The sequence below is a fragment of the Brienomyrus brachyistius genome, chromosome 11 (genome assembly GCF_023856365.1).
Source record: "Brienomyrus brachyistius isolate T26 chromosome 11, BBRACH_0.4, whole genome shotgun sequence".
Classification (NCBI taxonomy): Eukaryota; Metazoa; Chordata; class Actinopteri; order Osteoglossiformes; family Mormyridae; genus Brienomyrus; species Brienomyrus brachyistius.
In genome coordinates this window covers 6803733-6821203 of record NC_064543.1, presented here as the reverse complement: position 1 = coordinate 6821203, position 17471 = coordinate 6803733, and the positions used below count along the sequence as shown (strand labels likewise).

The following is a 17471-nucleotide window of genomic DNA, read 5'->3' as shown; positions in this document are numbered from 1 at the left end:
TGTGTGTGTGTGTGTGTGTGTGTGTGTGTGTGTGTGTGTGTGTGTGTGTGTGCTAAATGTCGTCATATAAAAAAAACGATTTCTCCATTATTCCATCTTACAGGCGGTGGCCTGAAAGCCCCCCCCACCCCCACCATCACACTGGGGGAGACACACTCACTGTAAATGAGAACATCCTGTCTCCGACAAGCAGGTGCACACCTCTGCCACTTATAAACAGCAATGAGCGCGTTTCCTCGCACCCTCCCTCACCTGCCTGCGCCTCTGCCAGCCGAGGGCTCACCAGGGGGGGGGATGGGGGGGTTGCATTCAGAGATAAGCACACATCCTCTTTCTCTATCTGATTCTTACTTTGTGTTCCCTGTGTCAGAGAAACAGAACGACAGCGACTGCCCGTGAGGCAGGAGGCTTCTGTTCGCTGTCATTTGGCAAATTGAAATTTGGAGAAATCCTGGACAAAGTGATGTTTTGTAGAAACAAACACCCCCCCCCAACTGCTTATGCTTCACACAGTTCTTTGGTCATTCACAAAAGCTGCGTCCTCACGTGTGTAGCTCAAGACACACCTTCTCACACACAGATATGTCTGGATCCCATCTTGCCTGTGTGTGTTATGGTTTGCACGTTCTCCTAGTGGCACGTGGGTTTCCTTAAGGTACTCCTGATTCCTCCTGCAGCTGTAGAGATTCGTGTATGGATAACTGATATCTCTACATTACCTGTTGTGTATTAGTGTGTGTGTGTGTGTGTGTGTGTGTGCCCTGCGATGGACTGGCATCCCAGCCAGAGAGCCCGCAGCTTGCACCCTGCCACCTGGGAGTGGCTCCAGGCCCCCTGCAGCCCCAACTTGGATAAGTGATTAGAGGATGGATGGATGGATGGATGAACATTTAATCATAGCAATACAAATCTAGCCATGAAACGGGGCTTTATTCTTGATAGCCACCTGTAGCGCATAAGCTAACGTGAAAATGGGAAAACGTTTCATGAAATCAGAATTTAGTTTATGTTACATCAGGTTTCCGGAAAGACTCTCGTGTTTCTGCGTTTAGAAATTAAAAACCAGAACCACACACTATTTGAGCAAATGTCAATGCAATCGATCCTAATTTCGGGCACTCATATTGTGTAATTATGCTTTCTCAGTATTAATTATAAATGGGTTAATTACCTACGGATAATGCTGATTAATGTTGGGAATGTAATCCATAATCGGAAAGTGGGATAAACACGCAGCCGCACGGCTGCTGTGCAGCCCGATAACGGAGCCGGGGGGAGGGGGGGGGGGCATTAGTGCCCCTGTTAGCCACCTCCCAGCGCTGCGCCGTTCACCAGGTTAAAGCCGGCACCTCCCTCTTTTAAAATGTGTTTTTTTTTCTTTGAAACAGTGAATCGACTGTCTTGGGGGGGGGGGGGGGGGGGGGTGCAGTTTGTTTTGTATTTCAGGTCAGGGGGTTCATGCTATCGGAGTATGAACTGCGTCGTTTCCACCTCCGGCGCCGTGCTGCGCGTTTTCCCATAGGCTCTCTGTGCCGAGAAAGTGGCCGGGCTCCGGTGATGGCTGCCAACATCCCCCCACCCTGGGCCATGTGGGGGCGGGTGCTGTCTGTATTCTCGCCCCTCTGATACTCCACGCCAGCTCCTCCACCACACACTTAAACCCAATGCCACTTCTCCTGATTGATTTTTTTTCACCCTACGACTATAAACGCCCACGCATTTATGGCGCCGCGTTGACTGGTGCCGCTACTCGCCCCGGAAACGCGGCAAGCTGGAGTGCCGGAGGGAGCTGAGATGTCTGTCTTGGGAAGGAACGGCATCCGCGGTACTGGAGGAGTGGGCAAGGAGGGCAGAACTGAACTGATTTCAGTTCAGGCTGGAATATGGTGGGGATGGGGGGGGCATTGCTTTATGGTGCTCTGTGGCAGCAGGCCGAGAAAAACGTCATCTTAAGTTCTAACTCAGGCTCATTCTTTCCAAGGCCTCAGACAAGCTCCATGGAATGTCTTAATAAAGTAAAGCTAGCAATTAGCATATGGAAGCAGCGTGATTACAGGATACCATACAGTAACTTGAAATTCCCTTTTAATATGCTCCCAGTTCCACGTCTTGTCTTGTGTTTTAAAAGCTTTGCCTGCTCAAGCGCATCTCCAACGGGCAAGATGGCACGACTGTGACCGTTGCTGTCAAGGTTGGGAAGATGTTCGGGAAGCCTGCCTCTGCTCTGCAGAGGGGAAGTGAACAAGCTGGAAGGATCCGAGTTTCCTCGTTACGCCGGGAATTACGTACCGGAATAATGTGGCACGTTATTTAAAATCTCATTAATTCTCTGCATGTTGTGATAAAGGTGTTTCCTGAAACCTGGCCGATGACGCGAGAAATGGTTGGTGGAGAAAGGGGGATGCTTTCAGCCCCCACCGCCGCTGAGGCTGCAGTTTTTATGGACTGAGATGCTCTGAATATAAATCTTATAATACAAATCTTAAAAGTGAGAAGGTGTAGGGACGACGCCAGCCTCGGCCGGGGGGCGTTAAATTACGGAGCTCCCTAGATCCTCGCATCCCTGCCCTCACGCGCTCAGTGCTCCGAGAGAGGACAGGGACAATAAAGCAGCTAACGGCTCACCTGCTGCTGCCTGAAGTGTCCCCCAATCCCCGCAAAAGGCAGTGATAGCAGTGGTCCTCCATAGGGCAGCATCCAGGGCACGACATCGCGGAGGGTGGCGTTAGAGACGACTCCAAGAGTTGCGTCTCCATCACAGCCCGTCATCAGAAACAACCCCCCAACCCAACCGTTACTGCACCAGAGCTTCCAGTATCGTCTCCCTCAGATGCAGACGTCTCGCCCAGGGGGGGTCAGGGGAGAGACCCATATTAATGGTCCGTCCTGCATGGTCTGCTAAACATGCTAAGCGCGGCCAATCCTGTCTCCTCCCCAGTTATTCCTCCACCCTCTCAGGCCTCATTGGGTTTTTCTCCCGTGATCATGCTCAGGGTTAACAGGGTCTGGGGGGGGCTGTCCATGTCTGCCCCGGAGAGATCCGCAAATGTGCATTTCCTGCTCTGGCACTGACTTAATTTTAGCACTTGGCATGCAACCAATGAGGGCTGCAGCACAGGAAGGCGGTCAGAGAATCTGGAGGATCAGTTGCATTTCGTAAGATTTCGTCCCGATTAAATATTCATACCTTCCCCGCCACGCTGAAGGAGATCGGAAACAAACGCGGAGGAGAAACGAAGGTGTTTGCCGAGAAGCTGCACCTTGGGCTTGTCCGGGGAGGTGGGCTCCAGCCGCTGCTGCCCCCACCACCGGGGGCACCGCTGCACCCTTAATTGTGGCAGAGCTTTTATGGTCGGCTGCTCCGAGATCTGAGGCGTCCGCTGCCAGTTATCTGCAGACGCTGTGGGCAGGCAGCAGCTCTCGACAGACTGTCCCTGGACGGGCCGTGAGGGGAACAGCCGTTGCTAATTGGGTGGGGTGCTTCATTTTGCTTAGGGAAGAGGCTACTTTCTATAAAAGCAAATCAAAAAATGGAAATTCCTAAAAAAGTCATGCCTCAATCGAATAATAAAAATCAACTGAAGATGTAATGCTGCACAGCTCATTGTAAACGTAGCGATTCATCAGGTGACGAGATTAATGTGTCGACATGAAGGATATCTGACCGATGTTCTGGTGAACACGCAATCTTGTGACGCACGATCACTCAGCCACCAGTTACAATGCTAACGAAGCTTGGCAACAGTTTGATCATAGCAGTATGTTCTAGCAAACAAAACTGGAACGATTAGCCTATCCTTCAGTGTCGACAGTTGACAGTGCTGTGCTTTATTTATGAATACATATTTGTGGCAATTTGTAGTTTCAATGTCTATATTGAGTAGAAAGCTCTGATTCACTGTATATGTAACTTTCTTAGGGTCTGATAGGAAGACCTCTGTCTTACTGAGCGATTGTAGATAAAAATCTTGATTTCCTGAAATACATATTCACAGCCAAACTGTAAAACAAAATGAGCTTCATTCCATGGTTTTGTCATTAGAGTGCATTTACCTGCCAAGCTACTCTTTGGGGTGCAGTTTGTGCTTCTGCGTGGCAGCTTGATTGCTGCGCTCAGAGCGCTCTGGTATTACAGAAAGGCCTCGTACTCTGTACAAACAGCTCTCTGTGCAATTCCTCACAAACATACGTTTCTAATCGTATTTCTTTAATAATCGCTTCCCAGCGAGGGATTGTTTGCCTAGCTATTTGTCTTAGATGAGGAACGGTGAGCCCTTTGACAAGATGACCTTTCCAACACACAGCCCTCCTATTTATATGCGTAGTTGGCAAATTTTATTATTATTCTGTATGTCTGCCCCGGATTGAGTGTTTTCTTCTGTGATCATGTCTCTCCTAAGCTTGGAGACAATTAAGGACTGGATTTGTTTCAGAATCAAAGAGAGCTGTTTTCTGCCTGCAGTCGGAGAACATGAAGATCCCGCTGAACCTGACCACTCAACAGACCCTGACGGCTTTTTGTTCGATGTGTTTTTCTCCGGCAGTTCCAACCTCTAAACTAAAAACAGTACACTCGAAGGTACAAATCGAGCATAGACAAAGATTAAATAACACAGTATGTCAAACTGTGGTGGGGATGGCACTGTCAGGACGATGCGTAGCGTACAAGACAAAACTCACATTATCAAAAAGTTATTTTTCCACATTTAAATTAGAAAACACAAAAATCAATGTGACACACGGCTTCCTGTCTCCTCCATGGTTCGCTTGGCTGGCCGCTGCATTACGACCGGGCTTCAAAGCAATGACAGGGGCATAAAGAACGGTGCAGTCATCTCTGCTTCAGCATGCGATTTCAGATCTGAAGTAGGCTGGGGCGATTCGCAAGCCAGTCAATACTCTGGAAGATAGAGAAGGTTTATTTAAAAGTTGCAAAAAAACAATAAAGATATTTAAGTAGGGCAAAAGCGAGTTGGCAGCTTTGAGGGTGCCCTCACTTCTGCCCCTGCTGGTTGTTAGCAGAGACCTTAATAGTGCCCCCCCCCCCCCCCCTTCTGCTGTAAATCCGGATCGATAGGATGACATTACACCAGGTTCGGCTCCGTTCTCCAGCTCGCCTCATTTAATTATTTATTTATCCATTTATTTTCCGCTGGAGCTGGAAGATGCCTGGGCTCCCGTGGGGAATCTCAGAGGTGGGGTGACGGAACTCTCCGGATCTGGGGATGTGGTCACGCTGACCTAGGGCTTGGGTGGGGGGGACTTCTGTGTGCTCCTTTTACGGTCAAACCGGAGGGGCCACGGTAAATCGGACTTCGGCGGGGAGAGGACACCTCCTGCTTGTTTCCGCTGAAATGCATCGAGGCCACCTGTACTCGCGTGTTACGCGGGTCCTCTTTGCTCTTTACTTCACTTTTTTGGAGTTTGGTGACCTAGTGTTTATGTGTTGGACTGTCATCCTGTCCAGGGGGTCGCCTGTGGTTCTCCATGATCATGGTTAATGGAAAAGATGATGGATGGATGGATGGCTGGATGGATGGATGGATGGATGGATGGATGTCACACACCCGCATGCCATCTCAGGTGCTCCCTATGCTTTTCTTAGGAATTTAAAAAAAAAACCCTACAGCTGCCAAAGGAGCTATGAAGCTGCCCTATCAGATCTGTCCAGGGTGGAAGTACAGACCTTTCTTCTGGGTGTGAAGTCAAGAATGTCAGTTCAACTGACAAGCAACATGTAGCTCACATGTTCCACTCAGCTTCTAGTGAACAGGTAGAACTTACCTGTCAGCTCTGCAATCTACTCACTCATGGTGTAGTTACCTGAATTAACTCTGGTCGTCCAGAAATTTGCTGATCTGGTGTCTCCTGGAATTAAATACTTTAAATATAATGGAACTTGACAAAAACTTATATTAATTAGTGACACTTTTCTGTGGGAAATAAATAAATTTGGTAGATCTTTTTTTATGCATATAAACTTTAAAGCCACTAAATAAACACGGAAGTTGGACATATAGGTTTGTTGTGAGACTGGTTGTGCTGTTGTGGGCTGATTGGTGCCTAGAAGAGAACTGCTATTAAGAATGGATGCAGATTCAAGGTGGAATTCATTCATCTTTAGAAGCAGGGCCATCTCCCACTGGTGTTCTCCTGAGTTACCCAATTACACTGTCACTTAACACCTTCATTCTACACTCCACGCTACGGCTTCTCCTGTAACCAATTAAAGCAATAAGAAGCTTGGAGTTGTGACAGAAATACACAAACTGCAGAGGAATTACACAGCGTCATACCCACTCCCAGTAAATAATGAGAATCACATTTGTGATAAATTCACTCTGATAACAGAGAGGCTTGGAGTGACCTAGAACATGGAACATATCTCTCTTTGGAATAAATCACCTCTTCACAGAATTTAAAACTCAATTTAATATTAACTATTCATATAACTCATTTATATGACATTCATGTAACATTTGGTGGATGTCCTCACTGCCAGGCCTATGCTGCAAGCAACCAGCAGGAAATTGGCTAAGAGGGTGTATCCAAGAGCCAGACAATGGCCTCCTTTCTGTGTGGAGTTTACACGCTCTCCCCGTGTTCGCCGGGGGCTCCGGTTTCCTCCCACGGTCCAAAAGTGTGCAGGGCAGGTTGATTGGTGAGTCTAAATTGGCCCTGCGGTGTGTTGGCGACTACCCAGGGCTGGTTCCTGCCTGCGCCCATTGTTTACGGGTTAGGCTCCGCCCCCCCGTGACCCCATTTGGGATTCAGCGATTTCAGAAGATGGATGGATGTTTTGCCTGAGTATCCATGACACAATAAAACAGGTACTATACAAATCTGTGCACCTTGCCGCTTAAAAGAAAACACTGATTTTATTTCATGTGGTAATAGCATACGTGCTGTGACTGGTTAAAGTAGTGAAAAGCAAGCCTCCCCCCCCCCCCCATTGACCCAGGGACACATCAAACTGGGCAAAATCAGGACTAGTGAGGCTTCATGACAGACCGTTAGTCCCGGGCAGGACTGGCTGCTTAAAACGAGAGGCCCTCGAAAAAGCTAAGACACGCATATGCCGAAGACTGTCAAAACCAAGAGAAGCCGCCCTCTAGTGACCTGGTAGACGTCTTACAACCACCGCAGTAATAATCCCCATGAACATTCATTCAGCCATACCTCTCATCAAGGTCTGTCGCCGAAAGTGCCGACAAGTCGACAATAAGAAATCCCATTCATTTACACAGAAAACACACGTAAGCGAGCATATACCCAGGAGTAGCCATCTACGCTCTGACTCGCTTCTCTTTATTACTGCTCTTGTAATTTTTATTTTTTTTTTAAATAGAATGTGATTAGACTTGTATGCACCGGTCATCAATAACACAGAGCTCCAGGACTGCTGTGTGTCTAACCCCCACCACGTTCACCTGTGCACCGCAGCTCATTAATTGGCCGATGTGGGTCCTTAGCCCGGTGATCGCAGCTACCGCTAGGTGAGCACGCAGAAAAATAAAAGGAACTAATAATGCGCACAGATTCATTTAGTCTTTTTTTTTTATAGGGGCTAATCTGTTAAACCACGGTAAGGCCTCCCTTAGCTCAGTTCCGGTTTATGTTACAATTTTTTTTGGCTGGGAAGCACTTGTGCTTTGAAAATGGAATTTTTTCTTCAGCCCTGTTTTGTTACCCTCAGCAAATGTAATTCCTTTACATCCTGTTTTATTATTTGTAAATATATATTATAAAAAAAATCAGCTTTTTGCCTGCTGTTGCCGTGAACATCAGTGAGTCATCTCTCATCGCAGTCGTCTTAATTTTCTCTGTACGCATCTGAAATTAAACTGGTTTGAACAGACGGAGCTGGAGTGACATGACAAGAAGGTCCAGTGGCGTCAGGCTGGTACTGATTGGCTGTGGAAGCCGTTAAAACTTCAATGCTGAGCAGGAGATCCTGACTGTACAGGCCGACAAGGAAAGAAAATGAAGGCTTGGTGAGTTACATGTGATCCGAACAGAAACCTGTAGGTAACCCTGCATTTTCGGTTACAGCCCCAGATTGTAATGATCTTCCTCTGGCCAACAGATCTACTCCTTTTCTTCATCTTTTTAAATCCTGTCTTGAATCACACTTTTTCTTTCTAGCGCTTCTCTTGTACCCCCCACTCAATATTTGTTTGTTTGACTGATTGTTTGTTTATTTGTTGTTTCTTTTCCTTCCTTCCTTCCTTCCTTCCTTCCTTCCTTTCCTTTGATCCTTTACGGCACTTTGGTCAACAAACGTTAGTTTTACAATATGCTTTATAAATAAATTTCACTTTGAATTTGACTTTACAGTTCATGCAAAAGACAGGAAATTTGCTCCCAATGAAGCAATTTTTTTGTTCTATTGCCGACTTGAGTATTGATGCATTTTGCCATCACTCTGGATAACAGACCCTCAAAAGCATTACAAGTATAAAAAAACATATATGTCTATATATAGTGTCTGGTGTGGCACTGCAGGTGGGACCCCCGGCGTCAGTACTGAGCATAACATTCTGTAAGGTGAAGCACCGACACCAGACGGTCTGGAATCTGACTCGTGCAAGAATTTCCTGCAGGTACATAAATCAGAGGGAGATTCCCAGAAAGGATGTTAAGCAGGTTTTCTTAATGACCGGACAGTGTGAGACATGCCCAGAAACACCTGTATTACAGAGATGTTGAACTGTGTCCCGCTGACATCACCGGGACACAATGATAGCCTGGTTCACACTGGGAGTCCAAGGAATTTATATGTGCTGCAAATCGTCAGAGCGTTTCTGCTCTCACCACATGTGGTCCTGACTGCTGTCTGTCACTCGGTGTGTGAGGCTTTCAGGCAGCTTCCCCGCAGCGCCGTGTTTATGTTACGAGACGAGGCCGACTCTGCCGACTCCGCCGTCCCTGGCTCCCTGATCCGCAGCTTCCTTTCAAAATGTCTGTGAAATAAAATGAACGGTCTGCACCTCACTGCGCATCTCCACACTGGCGACTGATCTCCAAGCCAGGAACAAAGAAATTCTAATTTCGTCACATAAAACAGCCTTTAATGTCCTAAAGGGGCGAAATTCTTCATCTGTATGGGTTATGATGGTCTGTGTAACAATATTTCGATTTTACGATGGGTATTCCAGTTCCATTCTGTTTTTAGTTTCCAGTACATTATTCAATAAATTGTATGAGATATTCAGCACTTTATTATGACAGGCTTTGTGTTAATGTTTTTGCCCAGCTGTAGGCTAATGTAAGTGTTCTAAGCATGTTTAAGGTAGGCTAGGCTAGGCTGTGATGTTTGTTAGGCTAGGTGTGCTGTATTAAAACGCATTTTCGCCTTTCGATATTTTTGCCTCATGATAGGTTTATCGTAACAACCCCATCGTAACCTGGGGAGCATCTGTTGTACACCCATATATCTACTTTTTCTGAGCACCCAAGGGTGGGGTAGATCCTGGGTAAGATGGAGGTAAAATTCTGAATCTCTAATTATGAAATGGCTGCATCCATGATGACAGAATCGTCAGGTTCACGGTTAAAGCTGCAGGTTCGTCCTCTACATTCACGCACAGGTTGTGATATCATTGGTGGTGCAGAGAGACCCCCTCCCCCCACAGTTCCTCAATCTTTGTGACTCAGAAACCTGCAGGCAGAGAGCCCCCCCCCCCCTCAGCCAAGGTCAGCCCCCACTGTTTTTTTCTGTCTGCTTGTGCAGCACTTTCGACACACAATGCTTTTAAAGGCAGAATGGAGTCTGAGTCTTGTGTTCTGATTCTCACTCTTGTTTTCCTGGAATAGAAGCGTCGTCGCCTGAAGCGTCCCGCCGTTCTCTGGTAGCTTGTCTGTGTTTGGAGGTAAATTGGAGGTTATCGATTTTAATGAAAGTTCCCAGTATGTCACGCCGCTCTGAACACGTGCATCGTCAGAGCCAAGCCAGGGAGGGAAATTCGGCATCCTGCAGACGTTTGCGTGTTACGCACCCCCCCCCCCCCACCCCCGACCAGAGAAAGGAATCTGGGGGTCAATCAGGGCCACCTCTCAGCATTCACCATTTAAAAAAATCATAATAATGAAAATAAATAGCCTGTGTTGACTTTCCTCAATGTTGTCATTACTTTTCTAGCGTCCTCAGCATTGTTATATAGCAGTAGATTTTAACGGTAGACTTAGGTCATGCAAGCTCTTCATTTCGCCTTGTTAATAACTTCCAAATGTTGGAAAATGGTGCTGCAGGATCAAATACCTTTTGACTTACTAAGTGACTGTTCACATATATTATATCTTGGGCATGTCTCCAGTTCAGCTACAGTAGAAACTTGTCCAGAAGGGCCCGAGGTGTACAAAAAAGCGTTTAACCGTTTCCTCCTTTGACCAGAAACGAGATGTGAACGTTAGGAGGTGGAGAATCTCACCGTTTAAGACGTCTGTCGGACCTTTGTCTACTGTCTGAGAGTGCAAAGCTTTTTTGACTTGGATAATGAAACGGAGCCGGTAAGTGAGAGTACTTCCAGGAAATGTCCTGCCCAGTACGAATGGGGAATTGTCTGCCTTATATTTAAAGAAACTGAGTCTGTTTAGGAGTTAAGGAGCTGGGGAAATTGGGTGTTTATTTCCTGTTCACTGTCTGAGCACAAAAGCTTCACTGTGGAGGCAGCTGCTGCCCGAACTTGTTGACCTTTAGCCGTTAAAATAAGCAGGGCTGAATTAATAGCGCACACACGCACCCCCCCCACACCCACATTAAGCCCGGGGGGGACTGGAAGTGCTGCTGTGAGATAAGCCAGACTCCGTCGGCTGAGGTAAACAACGCTCACGGGCGCTTGCTTTTCGCCCAGCTCTGCTTTTACGCAGGCCGCACTTTCTCAATCGTCATCTGCAGCGGCAGCGTCACACGGCGCGACCTAAGAGCACCGGTGTCTTTACCGCGCGATTCAGGCCCCACCCCCATCGCGGCCGCCGCGACGCATCCCCGCTCAGCGCTCTTTCATTATCTCCACTCAGGCTTGTCGGAGAGCATTTCACTCCCAGCTTTGTCTTCCCGTGTTTGATATGCAGGCCTGAAGGAGTTTGGCCAGCCAGCGCAGGGCTTTCCCTCCTGGGGGTCTCTGTATCCAAGCCAGCGTGTCCCCCCCCCCCCCAAAAGTCGCGACGCGGAGCGCACTAGAGCTGCTGTCAGCGTAAACGTGACAGCCGGCCCAGACCATCCGCCAGTTTCCCACAGTCCCTGAGCAGAACCCCGACCCGTCATGAAAGCGCATAGCCCCCTGCTCTCCAGACTTCGGCCCGTCGGAGCACAAAGCTGCGGCGATTCAGACCGCGGCCGATCAAAGGTCGCCGCCCTCTGACCCTGCCCCCACTCCTGCTCAATAGACCCCCGTCAATGGCCCCATTGTCAGGCTGCAGAGAGCGTAGCCTATAAATCTTGTGTCCACCGGCCGCACTGGGGGCATTGTGCCCGGTGGGGGGGAGAGGGCTGAGGAGGACGAGCAGCCCTTTATCCCCAGCTACCAGCTTCTCTCTGAACCAACCTGCAATGAGAGCATGGGCCCGGCTCACATTGTTCTGTCCAGGCCGAGCTCTTGGTTCTGTAACACAATCAAATTAAAGCCTTTACTAAGAGACTTTAAGCACCCGAAAGCGGGAAAACAGGTTCTCGATTCTATATGGTCAGCCAAGCAGGGACAACGGCTGCTTTATCCAAAGGAGCAGGATGGACAAAGCGCTCCTAAGCGCAAGGCAAGGGTCTCCGTCGGGTCGCATTGTCCACCCGTCCGGCCGTCACACATTAAATCTTACTCCACGGCAGCTTCCTTTCGCTTATCAGGAATTCATCTTTCTTTAGAAACAGAAAAAACTGACGAGGAGACGACGTGTGAACGAAACGTCCAGCCATCAAAAGTGTGGTTTTGATGTGGTAATGCAGTCGGGCTTAATACATTCCAGGGAGCGGCGTGGTAATTATTCTACTAAGTAAACACAAACTGTCAGGCTCTCCAAAAACCCAAGACATCATCGAGCTCCCAGCTCAGCGGCGCCTCTTTACAGACAAACTTTTTTTATCCTTCTGCTAACAAATTGCAGAGTGGCACTTGAAAGGTGTAGTGTCTTCCACTGAGACGAAAACAATTGTTATTGCTGCCGATGAGGCATCTGCAGTCCAGCACCGTTTATCTCGGTCCTCGGCGCACTCTCCGCTTTATAAATGGAAGGTGACGTCTGCAAAGAGAACCACAGTTTATTTGAAGAGGTCCATTTGCATAGTTCTTCTTTCGTTAAAAATAGATCTGATCTGCATCCAGGTGGGGGGGGGGGGGGGGGCTTAGTGGGGGGGCTCGCTCTGGCTGTGTGCAGGTTGCATGTTCACTCTGTGTGCATTTTTCCTTCAGGTACTCTGGCTTCTTCTTGTTGCTAAAATACATCCATTTAGGTGAATTATTGTCTCTGAACAGCCCATTTATTGTGTGTGTCCCCCAGCATTTGTTTGTCCCTGTATTGCTTGTGTGTGTGTATCCCTGTATGTGTGTCTCTCAATGTGTGTGTTTGTGTGTCCCTTGTGTCTCCTTCCCTGTGCGCCCTGTCCCTTGTGTCTCCTTCCCTGTGCGCCCTGTCCCTTGTGTCTCCTTCCCTGTGCGCCTTGTCCCTTTGTGTCTCCTTCCCTGTGCGCCCTGTCCCTTTGTGTCTCCTTCCCTGTGCGCCTTGTCCCTTTGTGTCTCCTTCCCTGTGCGCCCTGTCCCTTTGTGTCTCCTTCCCTGTGCGCCCTGTCCCTTTGTGTCTCCTTCCCTGTGCGCCCTGTCCCTTTGTGTCTCCTTCCCTGTGCGCCCTGTCCCTTGTGTCTCCTTCCCTGTGCACCCTGTCCCTTTGTGTCTCCTTCCCTGTGCGCCCTGTCCCTTGTGTCTCCTTCCCTGTGCGCCCTGTCCCTTTGTGTCTCCTTCCCTGTGCGCCCTGTCCCTTGTGTCTCCTTCCCTGTGCGCCCTGTCCCTTGTGTCTCCTTCCCTGTGCGCCTTGTCCCTTTGTGTCTCCTTCCCTGTGCGCCCTGTCCCTTTGTGTCTCCTTCCCTGTGCGCCTTGTCCCTTTGTGTCTCCTTCCCTGTGCGCCCTGTCCCTTGTGTCTCCTTCCCTGTGCACCCTGTCCCTTTGTGTCTCCTTCCCTGTGCGCCCTGTCCCTTGTGTCTCCTTCCCTGTGCGCCCTGTCCCTTTGTGTCTCCTTCCCTGTGCGCCCTGTCCCTTGTGTCTCCTTCCCTGTGCACCCTGTCCCTTTGTGTCTCCTTCCCTGTGCGCCCTGTCCCTTGTGTCTCCTTCCCTGTGCGCCCTGTCCCTTTGTGTCTCCTTCCCTGTGCACCCTGTCCCTTTGTGTCTCCTTCCCTGTGCGCCCTGTCCCTTGTGTCTCCTTCCCTGTGCGCCCTGTCCCTTTGTGTCTCCTTCCCTGTGCACCCTGTCCCTTTGTGTCTCCTTCCCTGTGCGCCCTGTCCCTTTGTGTCTCCTTCCCTGTGCGCCCTGTCCCTTTGTGTCTCCTTCCCTGTGCACCCTGTCCCTTTGTGTCTCCTTCCCTGTGCGCCCTGTCCCTTTGTGTCTCCTTCCCTGTGCGCCCTGTCCCTTTGTGTCTCCTTCCCTGTGCGCCCTGTCCCTTTGTGTCTCCTTCCCTGTGCACCCTGTCCCTTGTGTCTCCTTCCCTGTGCGCCCTGTCCCTTGTGTCTCCTTCCCTGTGCGCCCTGTCCCTTTGTGTCTCCTTCCCTGTGCGCCCTGTCCCTTTGTGTCTCCTTCCCTGTGCACCCTGTCCCTTGTGTCTCCTTCCCTGTGCGCCCTGTCCCTTGTGTCTCCTTCCCTGTGCGCCCTGTCCCTTTGTGTCTCCTTCCCTGTGCGCCCTGTCCCTTTGTGTCTCCTTCCCTGTGCGCCTTGTCCCTTTGTGTCTCCTTCCCTGTGCGCCTTGTCCCTTTGTGTCTCCTTCCCTGTGCGCCCTGTCCCTTTGTGTCTCCTTCCCTGTGCGCCCTGTCCCTTTGTGTCTCCTTCCCTGTGCGCCCTGTCCCTTGTGTCTCCTTCCCTGTGCGCCCTGTCCCTTTGTGTCTCCTTCCCTGTGCGCCCTGTCCCTTTGTGTCTCCTTCCCTGTGCGCCCTGTCCCTTGTGTCTCCTTCCCTGTGCGCCCTGTCCCTTTGTGTCTCCTTCCCTGTGCGCCCTGTCCCTTGTGTCTCCTTCCCTGTGCGCCCTGTCCCTTGTGTCTCCTTCCCTGTGCGCCCTGTCCCTTGTGTCTCCTTCCCTGTGCGCCCTGTCCCTTTGTGTCTCCTTCCCTGTGCGCCCTGTCCCTTTGTGTCTCCTTCCCTGTGCGCCCTGTCCCTTGTGTCTCCTTCCCTGTGCGCCCTGTCCCTTGTGTCTCCTTCCCTGTGCGCCCTGTCCCTTTGTGTCTCCTTCCCTGTGCGCCCTGTCCCTTGTGTCTCCTTCCCTGTGCGCCCTGTCCAGGCTAAGTGCCTATGGAAGATGGCTGGATGTATTCAGGCTCATCTTTCTTTTCTTGTTTTTCGGTATTTTTCACGCTAATGTTGTTTCTGTATCACATTTTACAGTATGCTTGGCATCACAGAGTAAAATACATCATCCTCTTCTGTTAAGCTGTGCGTTGCGTCATTCCGCATATCAGAGGTCGACTTTGTCTCCGTGACAGTCGCCATGGAAGCGCATTCCTTCATGTCCACCGAAACAGACACGACGAGGACCGTGTCGCGCCACCAAGAGTGCTGCCTTTGTGCAGCGATGCATCTTTCATGACACGATCCTCCATGAACGCCGGAGTGCTGTCCGAGCTGTTTCGGGGGTGCGGCTGCCCTTTTGTCTGAGAGCAGGACAAACGAGTCCTGCAGTCAGGTTTGGGTGCAGCACCTGTAACATAAGTTCAGTCTGTGGCCACAGTGTTTAAGCTCCTGCATCATAAGAGCCTCCAGCGTTTACTGGAGACCAGCTCATGCTGGACAGAATCATTCATTTACCGTGTCACCTGGAATCGACAAGCCAAATCACTGTCAGCCACAGCTATGTAAATAAACAAGGAGAAAACACTAATGTGATATTTCACAAATTAATTTGGTAAATTTTAAGCAAGGTTTACTGGCCCCAAGAGTAGATTAAGAAATAAATAAATAAACGGCGACATTAATAAAAAGCTTAGCCGTTTGGCAGCATGCTAAGTGATGTCAGATGGCAGTAGCTGTTAAGTGAGTTAACCGTGTGACTGATTATTTCACAATCAGATGGGTAATTAAAAGATTCACTTGCATTTTGGAACAGGCATTTTGACACACAAACAGCTCCATGAAATGGGCATACATGTTGCTGCCTGGCACCTCCTGGGGTTCGACTCCCATCTCCTCTCTGTGATCTGAACTTGCATGATCTCACCATGTTTAATAGATTATCTTCAGGTACTCTGCATTCCTCTCACAGTCCAAAGTCTCGCAATTAGGATAATTGCTGTTTCTTAAGTGCCTGTTCTGGGCCTGATCTATGATGATCTGGCACCCCATCCAGGCTGTACCCCTGCCTGGGATGGGTTCCATGATAAGTGGTGGATGGATGGATGGATGTATGTCATAAATGTTTATGGAATACCTATATTTGATGAGGATGATCTGTAGAAAACATGCAATGAAAGACTATACATTTCTTAATTTGTTTTCATTGTTTTGTGTGGAAGTGAACCTTTAAATTCCATTTGTTATCTTTCATTCTTCAATAGCCAGACTGCCACCACAGCTGAATAATCACTAATGAGTTCCTCAGATCTTTTTGAGGAATTCATGCCCATACTTACCGGTCTGTTTCTGCTGCTTCAGATCGCTGGGCTGCCTTTCATGAAAGCTCTGTTACAGCTTCTGCCGCATCTATGTTTTATAGAGCTCAGTATTGACTCTGACATTAGGAAAAGACAGACAGGCACAGTTTCCGTTGAAGGAGGGTTCAACATTCTACTTGCAAATGTCTTCTTATGATGATATCAATAATCAAGGATTATTAAAGTCCAAAACATTACAGAACTACCAGCACGTTCAACACTCGCTGTGAGGGTTTTCGGGTGCGTTTTAGATCCAGCAGTTTAAGGAAGGTTTGAAAGAATTGACCGGCCATCCAGATGGTCTTCTGCAAACCAAAGGTTGAGAAGAAAGATTGCCTCCTGTCTCACCTCCCATTGCTGCTATCACCATTCCGCTTGCTCCTTATCGCCGAGGTGTGGGTGGTGAGATCGGCTACAGGAAGGGAGGCCTGCAGATCTTTGGATGTGGTCCATGGATTCTTCTGGATTCCCTCTGATTTCTCTTGTTGTCCTTTTGCATCACATGCAGGCTCTTTGTCTCGTCAGGGTCCTATGACCACATCCAGACAGATGTATGATGAGAAACACTCCTGAGGTCCTGCGCGGTTTCTTTACATCTTGACACGATGTGTTGCCATGACCTGCGCAGGTTAAAAAAGACTGACCAGGAGTTTTACCTAGAAGAAGGCCACCCAGACACTGTGATGAGAGGCTTCTTGACTGATGTACCCAATCCCCATTATTTAATAACCGCCTTACTCAAGTGCTCCCTCCAGTCAAATAGCCTGGACTAATGAATCTTGTTCTTCCCTTATTGTTACACTGATCCCTATTTTCCTGCTTTAATTTTTACATTCTTCGCAGTGATCGATCGCAGCTAATTATCCCCCTGAGTCACCCAAATATCAGTCAGTATTGGTTTATGCAGTTGTGGGACAAACCGTGGAATCAAGGAAGCCGCCTTTTCGATATGTGTGCTGTGGCGTCACTCTGCCGGACAGCCAGGAGACACAAATGGCAGAGAGACACGTCTCAGCGCTAAAACTGGGATGCCTGTATCGCACAACACTGGGGGGGGAGTGGGGGGTGGTACCTGGCCAGAATCAAACCTCTGCTCCCCCAGCCCTAACCTTGTTTGCTTATTTAGAGCACATACGATTGCTGCGGTATGTAATAGATGTAATGCAAACACAGAAGTAACATCTGCTTGGCAGATCATTAGCTGGAGAATAATCCTCTTTATTTTGAGGATTATAACACTGGATCCTGGCTATGGATTCATCCAAATGGTTGTGCTCACAGGCAGGATACCAGCATGTCTAGTAGCAGATCTTGGTAAAAATCTCGGCGATTGGCGTTGATCACAAAGTGACCTGCTTAACTGGAAACGCTTCTGTAAATATCCAGCTGGCAAACTGCAGGGTTTAATCTGGACAAACAGTCTGCGTAAGCAAATTGATTGTGTATATTACGCACGTGTGACTGAGTGAAATGTAATTGGTGCCACTTAAATCAGGAAGATAAGATTCACTGAATACATGCAGTATTGTGTTTTAAACCTCGGTGAGTTTCTGTTAGAAACTGAGCACCAAAGCAGAGTTTTATAATGATAAACTATAAGTGAACCTGAATCTTACAAAATAAACTCTCCGTGAACC

The 17471-nt window shown here is 48.8% G+C and overlaps 1 protein-coding gene across 2 annotated transcripts in view; it reads right to left on the bottom strand.

The window, feature by feature from the left end:
- Positions 1-17471, bottom strand: part of LOC125751747 (homer protein homolog 2-like) — a 426913-nt gene that overhangs the window by 364725 nt on the left and 44717 nt on the right. The window lies entirely within an intron of this gene.